This window comes from Hyla sarda, chromosome 7, assembly GCF_029499605.1.
Source record: "Hyla sarda isolate aHylSar1 chromosome 7, aHylSar1.hap1, whole genome shotgun sequence".
In the NCBI taxonomy this organism is placed as follows: domain Eukaryota; kingdom Metazoa; phylum Chordata; class Amphibia; order Anura; family Hylidae; genus Hyla; species Hyla sarda.
Genome location: NC_079195.1, coordinates 1,638,944 through 1,651,220, shown reverse-complemented (window position 1 = coordinate 1,651,220; position 12,277 = coordinate 1,638,944). Strand labels below are relative to the sequence as shown.

Below are 12,277 nucleotides of genomic sequence, written 5' to 3'. Positions count from 1 at the left end.
TTATGGATTATTACACAGTGATGTATACAATATAACATATTATAGATTATTACACAGCAATGTATACAAACATTATAGATTATTACACAGCGATGTATACAATATAACAGATTATTACACAGTGATGTATACAATATAACATATTATAGATTATTACACAGCAATGTATACAATATAACATATTATAGATTATTACACAGCAATGTATACAATATAACATATTATAGATTATTACACAGCAATGTATACAATATAACATATTATAGATTATTACACAGCAATGTATACAATATAACATATTATAGATTATTACACAGCAATGTATACAATATAACATATTATAGATTATTACACAGTGATGTATACAATATAACATATTATAGATTATTACACAGCAATGTATACAATATAATATATTATAGATTATTACACAGCAATGTATACAATATAACATATTATAGATTATTACACAGCAATGTATACAATATAACAGATTATTACACAGTGATGTATACAATATAACATATTATAGATTATTACACAGTGATGTATACAATATAACATTATAGATTATTACACAGCGATGTATACAATATAACATATATATTATTACACAGCGATGTATACACTATAACATATTATAGATTATTACACAGCAAAGTATACAATATAACAGATTATTACACAGCAATGTATACAATATAACATATTACACAGCAATGTATACAATATAACAGATTATTACACAGCGATGTATACAATATAACATATTATATATTATTACACAGCGATGTATACAATATAACATATTATAGATTATCACACAGTGATGTATACAATATAACATATAGATTATTACACAGCGATGTATACAATATAACATATTATAGATTATTACACAGCAATGTATACAATATAACATATTATAGATTATTACACAGCGATGTATACAATATAACATATTATAGATTATTACACAGGGATGTATACAATATAACATATTATATATTATTACACAGCGATGTATACAATATAACATATTATAGATTATTACACAGTGATGTATACTATATAACATATTATAGATTATTACACAGCAATGTATACAATATAACATATTATAGATTATTACACAGCAATGTATACAATATAACAGATTATTACACAGTGATGTATACAATATAACATATTATAGATTATTACACAGTGATGTATACAATATAACATTATAGATTATTACACAGCGATGTATACAATATAACATATATATTATTACACAGCGATGTATACACTATAACATATTATAGATTATTACACAGCAAAGTATACAATATAACAGATTATTACACAGCAATGTATACAATATAACATATTACACAGCAATGTATACAATATAACAGATTATTACACAGCGATGTATACAATATAACATATTATATATTATTACACAGCGATGTATACAATATAACATATTATAGATTATCACACAGTGATGTATACAATATAACATATAGATTATTACACAGCGATGTATACAATATAACATATTATAGATTATTACACAGCAATGTATACAATATAACATATTATAGATTATTACACAGCGATGTATACAATATAACATATTATAGATTATTACACAGGGATGTATACAATATAACATATTATATATTATTACACAGCGATGTATACAATATAACATATTATAGATTATTACACAGTGATGTATACTATATAACATATTATAGATTATTACACAGTGATGTATACAATATAACATATTATAGATTATTACACAGCGATGTATACAATATAACATATAGATTATTACACAGTGATGTATACAATATAACATATTATAGATTATTACACAGCAATGTATACTATATAACATATTATAGATTATCACACAGCGATGTATACAATATAACATATAGAATATTGCACAGTGATGTATACAATATTACATATTATAGATTATTACACAGCAATGTATACAATATAACATATTATAGATTATTACACAGCGATGTATACAATATAACATATTATAGATTATCACACAGCGATGTATACAATATAACATATTATAGATTATTACACAGCGATGTATACTATATAACATATTATAGATTATTACACAGCAATGTATACAATATAACATATAGAATATTGCACAGCGATGTATACAATATAACATATTATAGATTATTACACAGCGATGTATACAATATAACATATTATAGATTATTACACGGCAATGTATACAATATAACATTATTACACAGTGATGTATACAATATAACATATTATAGATTATTACACAGCAATGTATACTATATAACATATTATAGATTACACAGCAATGTATACAATATAACATATTATAGATTATTACACAGCGATGTATACAATATAACATATTATAGATTATCACACAGTGATGTATACAATATAACAGATTATTACACAGCAATGTATACAATATAACAGATTATTACACAGCAATGTATACAATATAACAGATTATTACACAGCAATGTATACAATATAACATATAGATTATTACACAGCGATGTATACAATATAACAGATTATAGATTATTACACAGCAATGTATACAATATAACAGATTATAGATTATTACGCAGCAGTCTACAGTATATTACGGTTATTACGATACAGTCTACAGTATATTACGGTTATTAGGCTGTAGTCTACAGTATATCACGGTTATTACGCTGTAGTCTACAGTATATTACGGTTATTAGGCTGTAGTCTACAGTATATTACAGTTATTAGGCTGTAGTCTACAGTATATTACGGTTATTACGATACAGTCTACAGTATATCACGGTTATTAGGCTGTAGTCTACAGTATATTACGGTTATTAGGCTGTAGTCTACAGTATATTACGGTTATTACGATACAGTCTACAGTATATCACGGTTATTACGCTGTAGTCTACAGTATATTACGGTTATTATGCTGTAGTCTACAGTATATTACGGTTATCAGGCTGTAGTCTACAGTATATCACGGTTATTACGCTGTAGTCTACCGTATATTACGGTTATTAGGCTGTAGTCTACAGTATATTACGGTTATTAGGCTGTAGTCTACAGTATATTACGGTTATTACGCTGTAGTCTACAGTATATTACGGTTATTAGGCTGTAGTCTACAGTATATTACGGTTATTAGGCTGTAGTCTACAGTATATTACGGTTATTAGGCTGTAGTCTACAGTATATTACGGTTATTAGGCTGTAGTCTACAGTATATTACGGTTATTTCGCTGTAGTCTACAGTATATTACGGTTATTAGGCTGTAGTCTACAGTATATTATGGTTATTAGGCGGTAGTCTACAGTATATTACGGTTATTAGGCTGTAGTCTACAGTATATTACGGTTATTAGGCTGTAGTCTACAGTATATTACGGTTATTACGATACAGTCTACAGTATATTACGGTTATTACGATACAGTCTACAGTATATTACGGTTATTAGGCTGTAGTCTACAGTATATTACGGTTATTACGATACAGTCTACAGTATATTACGGTTATTAGGCTGTAGTCTACAGTATATTACGGTTATTACGATACAGTCTACAGTATATTACGGTTATTAGGCTGTAGTCTACAGTATATTACGGTTATTAGGCTGTAGTCTACAGTATATTACGGTTACTAGGCTGTAGTCTACAGTATATTACGGTTATTACGATACAGTCTACAGTATATTACGGTTATTAGGCTGTAGTCTACAGTATATTACGGTTATTAGGCTGTAGTCTACAGTATATTACGGTTATTACGATACAGTCTACAGTATATTACGGTTATTAGGCTGTAGTCTACAGTATATTACGGTTATTAGGCTGTAGTCTACAGTATATTACGGTTATTACGATACAGTCTACAGTATATTACGGTTATTAGGCTGTAGTCTACAGTATATTACGGTTATTACGATACAGTCTACAGTATATTATGGTTATTTCGCTGTAGTCTACAGTATATTACGGTTATTAGGCTGTAGTCTACAGTATATTACGGTTACTAGGCTGTAGTCTACAGTATATTACGGTTATTAGGCTGTAGTCTACAGTATATCACGGTTATTACGATACAGTCTACAGTATATTACGGTTATTAGGCTGTAGTCTACAGTATATTACAGTTATTACGATACAGTCTACAGTATATCACGGTTATTAGGCTGTAGTCTACAGTATATTACGGTTATTAGGCTGTAGTCTACAGTATATTACGGTTATTAGGCTGTAGTCTACAGTATATTACGGTTATTAGGCTGTAGTTTACAGTATATTACGGTTATTAGGCTGTAGTCTACAGTATATTACGGTTATTAGGCTGTAGTCTACAGTATATTACGGTTATTAGGCTGTAGTCTACAGTATATTACGGTTATTACGCTGTAGTCTACAGTATATTACGGTTATTAGGCTGTAGTCTACAGTATATTACGGTTATTAGGCTGTAGTCTACAGTATATTACGGTTATTAGGCTGTAGTCTACAGTATATTACGGTTATTACGCTGTAGTCTACAGTATATTACGGTTATTAGGCTGTAGTCTACAGTATATTACGGTTATTAGGCTGTAGTCTACAGTATATTACGGTTATTAGGCTGTAGTCTACAGTATATTACGGTTATTACGATACAGTCTACAGTATATCACGGTTATTACGCTGTAGTCTACAGTATATTACAGTTATTAGGCTGTAGTCTACAGTATATTACGGTTATTAGGCTGTAGTCTACAGTATATTACGGTTATTAGGCTGTAGTCTACAGTATATTACAGTTATTAGGCTGTAGTCTACAGTATATTACGGTTATTAGGCTGTAGTCTACAGTATATTACAGTTATTAGGCTGTAGTCTACAGTATATTACAATTATTAGGCTGTAGTCTACAGTATATTACGGTTATTAGGCTGTAGTCTACAGTATATTACGGTTATTAGGCTGTAGTCTACAGTATATTACGGTTATTACGATACAGTCTACAGTATATTACGGTTATTAGGCTGTAGTCTACAGTATATTACGGTTATTACGATACAGTCTACAGTATATTACGGTTATTAGGCTGTAGTCTACAGTATATTACGGTTATTAGGCTGTAGTCTACAGTATATTACGGTTATTAGGCTGTAGTCTACAGTATATTACGGTTATTAGGCTGTAGTCTACAGTATATTACGGTTATTAGGCTGTAGTCTACAGTATATTACGGTTATTACGATACAGTCTACAGTATATTACGGTTATTACGATACAGTCTACGGTATATTACGGTTATTAGGCTGTAGTCTACAGTATATTACGGTTATTACGATACAGTCTACAGTATATTACGGTTATTAGGCTGTAGTCTACAGTATATTACGGTTATTACGATACAGTCTACAGTATATTACGGTTATTAGGCTGTAGTCTACAGTATATTACGGTTATTACGATACAGTCTACAGTATATTATGGTTATTTCGCTGTAGTCTACAGTATATTACGGTTATTACGATACAGTCTACAGTATATTACAGTTATTACGATACAGTCTACAGTATATTACGGTTATTACGCTGTAGTCTACAGTATATTACGGTTATTACGATACAGTCTACAGTATATTACGGTTATTAGGCTGTAGTCTACAGTATATTACGGTTATTAGGCTGTAGTCTACAGTATATTACGGTTATTAGGCTGTAGTCTACAGTATATTACGGTTATTAGGCTGTAGTCTACAGTATATTACGGTTATTAGGCTGTAGTCTACAGTATATTACGGTTATTACGATACAGTCTACAGTATATTTCGGTTATTAGGCTGTAGTCTACAGTATATTACGGTTATTAGGCTGTAGTCTACAGTATATTACGGTTATTAGGCTGTAGTCTACAGTATATTACGGTTATTATGATACAGTCTACAGTATATTACTGTTATTAGGCTGTAGTCTACAGTATATTACGGTTATTAGGCTGTAGTCTACAGTATATTACAGTTATTAGGCTGTAGTCTATAGTATATTACGGTTATTAGGCTGTAGTCTACAGTATATTACGGTTATTAGGCTGTAGTCTACAGTATATTACGGTTATTAGGCTATAGTCTACAGTATATTACAATTATTAGGCTGTAGTCTACAGTATATTACGGTTATTACGATACAGTCGAAGTATATTACGGTTATTAGGCTGTAGTGTACAGTATATTACGGTTATTATGATACAGTCTACAGTATATTACGGTTATTAGGCTGTAGTCTACAGTATATTACGGTTATTAGGCTGTAGTCTACAGTATATTACGGTTATTAGGCTGTAGTCTACAGTATATTACGGTTATTAGGCTATAGTCTACAGTATATTACAATTATTAGGCTGTAGTCTACAGTATATTACGGTTATTAGGCTGTAGTCTACAGTATATTACGGTTATTAGGCTGTAGTCTACAGTATATTGTGGTTATTAGGCTGTAGTCTACAGTATATTACGGTTATTAGGCTGTAGTCTACAGTATATTACGGTTATTAGGCTGTAGTCTACAGTATATTACGGTTATTAGGCTGTAGTCTACAGTATATTACGGTTATTACAATACAGTCTACAGTATATTACGGTTATTACGCTGTAGTCTACAGTATATTACGGTTATTTCGCTGTAGTCTACAGTATATTACGGTTATTAGGCTGTAGTCTACAGTATATTACGGTTATTAGGCTGTAGTCTACAGTATATTACGGTTATTACGATACAGTCTACAGTATATTACGGTTATTAGGCTGTAGTCTACAGTATATTACGGTTATTTCGCTGTAGTCTACAGTATATTACGGTTATTAGGCTGTAGTCTACAGTATATTACGGTTATTAGGCTGTAGTCTACAGTATATTACGGTTATTATGCTGTAGTCTACAGTATATTACGGTTATTACGCTGTAGTCTACAGTATATTACGGTTATTAGGCTGTAGTCTACAGTATATTACGGTTATTAGGCTGTAGTCTACAGTATATTACGGTTATTAGGCTGTAGTCTACAGTATATTACGGTTATTAAGCTGTAGTCTACAGTATATTACGGTTATTACGATACAGTCTACAGTATATTACGGTTATTTCGCTGTAGTCTACAGTATATTACGGTTATTAGGCTGTAGTCTACAGTATATTACGGTTATTAGGCTGTAGTCTACAGTATATTACGGTTATTAGGCTGTAGTCTACAGTATATTACGGTTATTAGGCTGTAGTCTACAGTATATTACGGTTATTACGATACAGTCTACAGTATATTACGGTTATTACGATACAGTCTACAGTATATTACGGTTATTTCGCTGTAGTCTACAGTATATTACGGTTATTATGATACAGTCTACAGTATATTACGGTTATTAGGCTGTAGTCTATAGTATATTACGGTTATTAGGCTGTAGTCTACAGTATATTACGGTTATTAGGCTGTAGTCTACAGTATATTACGGTTATTAGGCTGTAGTCTACAGTATATTACGGTTATTAGGCTGTAGTCTACAGTATATTACGGTTATTACGATACAGTCTACAGTATATTACGGTTATTAGGCTGTAGTCTACAGTATATTACGGTTATTTCGCTGTAGTCTACAGTATATTACGGTTATTAGGCTGTAGTCTACAGTATATTACGGTTATTAGGCTGTAGTCTACAGTATATTACGGTTATTAGGCTGTAGTCTACAGTATATTACGGTTATTAGGCTGTAGTCTACAGTATATTACGGTTATTAGGCTGTAGTCTACAGTATATTACGGTTATTAGGCTGTAGTCTACAGTATATTACGGTTATTTCGCTGTAGTCTACAGTATATTACGGTTATTACGATACAGTCTACAGTATATTACGGTTATTAGGCTGTAGTCTACAGTATATTACGGTTATTAGGCTGTAGTCTACAGTATATTACGGTTATTACGATACAGTCTACAGTATATTACGGTTATTTCGCTGTAGTCTACAGTATATTACATTATCGTACCTTCTCTTTTCATCCAGTTCAGTCCTTTATTCCTGTAATATGAGAAAAAAAAACACAAGGAAGTAACAGTCAGTTGGAGCAGAGGATTCTGGGGCGTGTCATATGATCTCAGTCATGTGATCTTTGTCATCTGAGTGTGTTTGCTCTCTGTCCCTCCTACAGGGCTTCAGTAAAATGGCTGCCGCTCGTTCCCGGAGAGCACAGAGGGATCCTCCACCCCCGCCTGCTGTTATGGAGGTTTCGTCTTTTCTGTTCTCTTCTACAACTCACGGTGTTGGGCCTGTACATTGCTGCCTCTAGTGGTCGGGAGATGGAAGTGCAGGGCTACAGAAACATGGCTGCCACCTGCTGCACCTCTCTCTCTCATTTATAAAACTGGCTATAAGAAAAATTGTCTTTGTTGTCAATAGCAACCAGTCATAATGGCGCTGATTTTATTTCCTACAATGTTCATGAAATATGAAAGGTGTTCGGTGATTGGTTGTTATGGACAACAAAGAGCCGCGCCATAATACCGCACAGTACCTCAGGGTGCGGCCTTTACTGAACTGAAGAAGGATCCGAAATTGCACATAAAAAATGAGAAATAAAAAACACAATATATGGCCCATGGTGTACGGTCAATTACTAGTAATGCCGCAGAGGATAAAATAGGCATAAAATCTCCGACCATTTTACACAATTCTATGGGGTAACCCAGATCTGATTAAAGTAGTCCCCGTAAGTGCGGGAAAACCTGGGGAGGGTCTCTATTTTATGTAAAAGGGAAAACTTTATAGATATTTAAACTAAATGCCGTATTTTTCGCCCTATAGGACGCACCGGCGTATAAGACGCGCCCTATTTTAAAGGTCCAAAATCTTGAAAAAAAAAGATTCTGAACCCAACAGCGATCTTCAACCTGCGGACCTCCAGATGTTGCAAAACTACAACTCCCAGCATGCCCGGACAGCCAACGGCTGTCCGGGCATGCTGGGAATTGTAGTTTTGCAACATCTGGAGGTCCGCAGGTTGAAGACCACTGGTATAGGAGGTAATACTCACGTGTCCCCGCCGCTCCGGACCCGTCACCGTTGCCCTGGATGTCGCTCCATCACTGTCGCCGCGTCCCTGACGCTCCGCACGTCTTCTTCCCATGCTCTCCGTCGCCATTATCACGTCGCTACGCACGGTGCTCCTATTGGATGACGGGACGGCGTGCGCGACGACGTGATGATGATGAAGGAAAGCGCCGCCATGCAGGGGATCCCGGCCCGGAGCAGACACCGAGGAGGCAGGTAAGGTCCCTCCCGGTGTCCTGTAAGCTGTTCGGGACGCCGTGATTTCACCGCCGCGGTCCCGAACAGCCCGACTGAGCAGCCGGGTTAGTGTCACTTTCGCTTCAGAAGCGGCGGTCAGCTTTGATCGCCGCGTCTGAAGGGTTAATTCAGGGCATCACCGCGATCGGTTATATCCTGTATTAGCCGCGGGTCCCGGCTGTTGATGGCCACAGGGACCACTGGTTTTAATGTGTATTTGCCGTATAAGACGCACCAACTTCCCCCCCACCACCAGTTTTGGGGAAGAAAAAGTGCGTCTTATACGGCGAAAAATACGGTATATTGGTACCAAATGGTGTAAATGAAAACCCAGAACAGCATGAGGTTATTTGAGGTCATTGTAGGTTGTTAGGAGGTCTGAGGAGGTTATTTGAGGTCATTGTAGGTTGTTAAGAGGTCTGAGGAGGTTATTTGAGGTCATTGTAGGTTGTTAGGAGGTCCGAGGAGGTTATTTGAGGTCATTGTAGGTTGTTAGGAGGTCCGAGGAGGTTATTTGAGGTCATTGTAGGTTGTTAGGAGGTCTGAGGAGGTTATTTGAGGTCATTGTAGGTTGTTAGGAGATCTGAGGTGGTTATTTGAGGTCATTGTAGGTTGTTAGGAGGTCCGAGGTGGTTATTTGAGGTCATTGTAGGTTGTTAGGAGGTCTGAGGAGGTTATTTGAGGTCATTGTAGGTTGTTAGGAGGTCTGAGGAGGTTATTTGAGGTCATTGTAGGTTGTTAGGAGGTCTGAGGTGGTTATTTGAGGTCATTGTAGGTTGTTAGGAGGTCTGAGGAGGTTATTTGAGGTCATTGTAGGTTGTTAGGAGATCTGAGGTGGTTATTTGAGGTCATTGTAGGTTGTTAGGAGGTCTGAGGAGGTTATTTGAGGTCATTGTAGGTTGTTAGGAGGTCCAAGGTGGTTATTTGAGGTGATTGTAGGTTGTTAGGAGATCTGAGGAGGTTATTTGAGGTCATTGTAGGTTGTTAGGAGGTCCGAGGAGGTTATTTGAGGTGATTGTAGGTTGTTAGGAGGTCCGAGGAGGTTATTTGAGGTCATTGTAGGTTGTTAGGAGGTCCGAGGAGGTTATTTGAGGTGATTGTAGGTTGTTAGGAGGTCCGAGGAGGTTATTTGAGGTGATTGTAGGTTGTTAGGAGGTCTGAGGAGGTTATTTGAGGTGATTGTAGGTTGTTAGGAGGTCCGAGGAGGTTATTTGAGGTCATTGTAGGTTGTTAGGAGGTCCGAGGTGGTTATTTGAGGTCATTGTAGGTTGTTAGGAGATCTGAGGAGGTTATTTGAGGTCAAAGTAGGTTGTTAGGAGGTCTGAGGAGGTTATTTGAGGTCATTGTAGATTGTTAGGAGGTCTGAGAAGGTTATTTGAGGTCATTGTAGGTTGTTAGGAGGTCCAAGGCAGGTATTTGAGGTCTGAGGAGGTTATATGAGGTCTGATGAGGTTATATGAGGTCTGAGGAGGTTATATGAGGTCTGAGGAGGTTATATGAGGTCTGAGGAGGTTATTTGAGGTCTGAGGTGGTTATTTGAGGTCTGAGGAGGTTATTTGAGGTCTGAGGTGGTTATTTGAGGTCTGAGGAGGTTATTTGAGGTTTGAGGTGGATATTTGAGGTCTCAGGAGGTTATTTGAGGTCTGAGGTGGTTATATGAGGTCTGAGGAGGTTATTTGAGGTCTGAGGAGGTTATATGAGGTCTGAGGAGGTTATATGAGGTCTGAGGAGGTTATTTGAGGTTTGAGGAGGTTATTTGAGGTCTGAGGACGTTATATGAGGTCTGAGGAGGTTATTTGATGTCTGAGGAGGTTATATGAGGTCTGAGGAGGTTATTTGAGGTCTGAGGTGGTTATATGAGGTCTGAGGAGGTTATATGAGGTCTGAGGAGGTTATTTGAGGTCTGAGGAGGTTATTTGAGGTCTGAGGTGGTTATTTGAGGTCTGAGGTGCTTATTTGAGGTCTGAGGTGGTTATATGAGGTCTGAGGAGGTTATTTGAGGTCTGAGGAGGTTATTTGAGGTCTGAGGAGGTTATATGAGGTCTGAGGAGGTTATTTGAGGTCTGAGGAGGTTATTTGAGGTCTGAGGTGGTTATTTGAGGTCTGAGGAGGTTATTTGAGGTTTGAGGTGGATATTTGAGGTCTCAGGAGGTTATTTGAGGTCTGAGGTGGTTATATGAGGTCTGAGGAGGTTATTTGAGGTCTGAGGAGGTTATATGAGGTCTGAGGAGGTTATATGAGGTCTGAGGAGGTTATTTGAGGTTTGAGGAGGTTATTTGAGGTCTGAGGACGTTATATGAGGTCTGAGGAGGTTATTTGAGGTCTGAGGAGGTTATATGAGGTCTGAGGAGGTTATTTGAGGTCTGAGGTGGTTATATGAGGTCTGAGGAGGTTATATGAGGTCTGAGGAGGTTATTTGAGGTCTGAGGAGGTTATTTGAGGTCTGAGGTGGTTATTTGAGGTCTGAGGTGCTTATTTGAGGTCTGAGGTGGTTATATGAGGTCTGAGGAGGTTATTTGAGGTCTGAGGAGGTTATTTGAGGTCTGAGGAGGTTATTTGAGGTCTGAGGTGGTTATTTGAGGTCTGAGGTGCTTATTTGAGGTCTGAGGAGGTTATATGAGGTCTGAGGAGGTTATATGAGGTCTGAGGTGGTTATTTGAGGTCTGAGGTGGTTATTTGAGGTCTGAGGTGGTTATATGAGGTCTGAGGTGGTTATTTGAGGTCTGAGGAGGTTATATGAGGTCTGAGGAGGTTATATGAGGTCTGAGGTGGTTATTTGAGGTCAGTGTTGTTCATATTAGGACGGACACTCGTGTTAAATCTACTTTTTCTCGTCCCGTCTTTTTCCACAATACAATGTTTTACGACACTGTTCACACTGGAGGGGCGGCTCCCGCTGGGCGTTGT

The 12,277-nt window shown here is 36.1% G+C and overlaps 1 protein-coding gene across 2 annotated transcripts in view; it reads right to left on the bottom strand.

Moving 5' to 3' along the window:
* Positions 1-12,277, bottom strand: part of LOC130282606 (oocyte zinc finger protein XlCOF8.4-like) — a 58,184-nt gene that overhangs the window by 15,921 nt on the left and 29,986 nt on the right. The window contains exons 1-2 of one of the 2 annotated variants that reach the window (XM_056531010.1): positions 8,343-8,515; positions 8,073-8,104 (exon numbers count right to left, since the gene is read on the bottom strand). The gene's annotated coding sequence lies outside the window, so the exon portion shown is untranslated. Of the gene's footprint in view, positions 1-8,072; positions 8,105-8,342; positions 8,516-12,277 lie in introns of those variants that run through there. The other variant, XM_056531009.1, reaches the window with a different exon arrangement.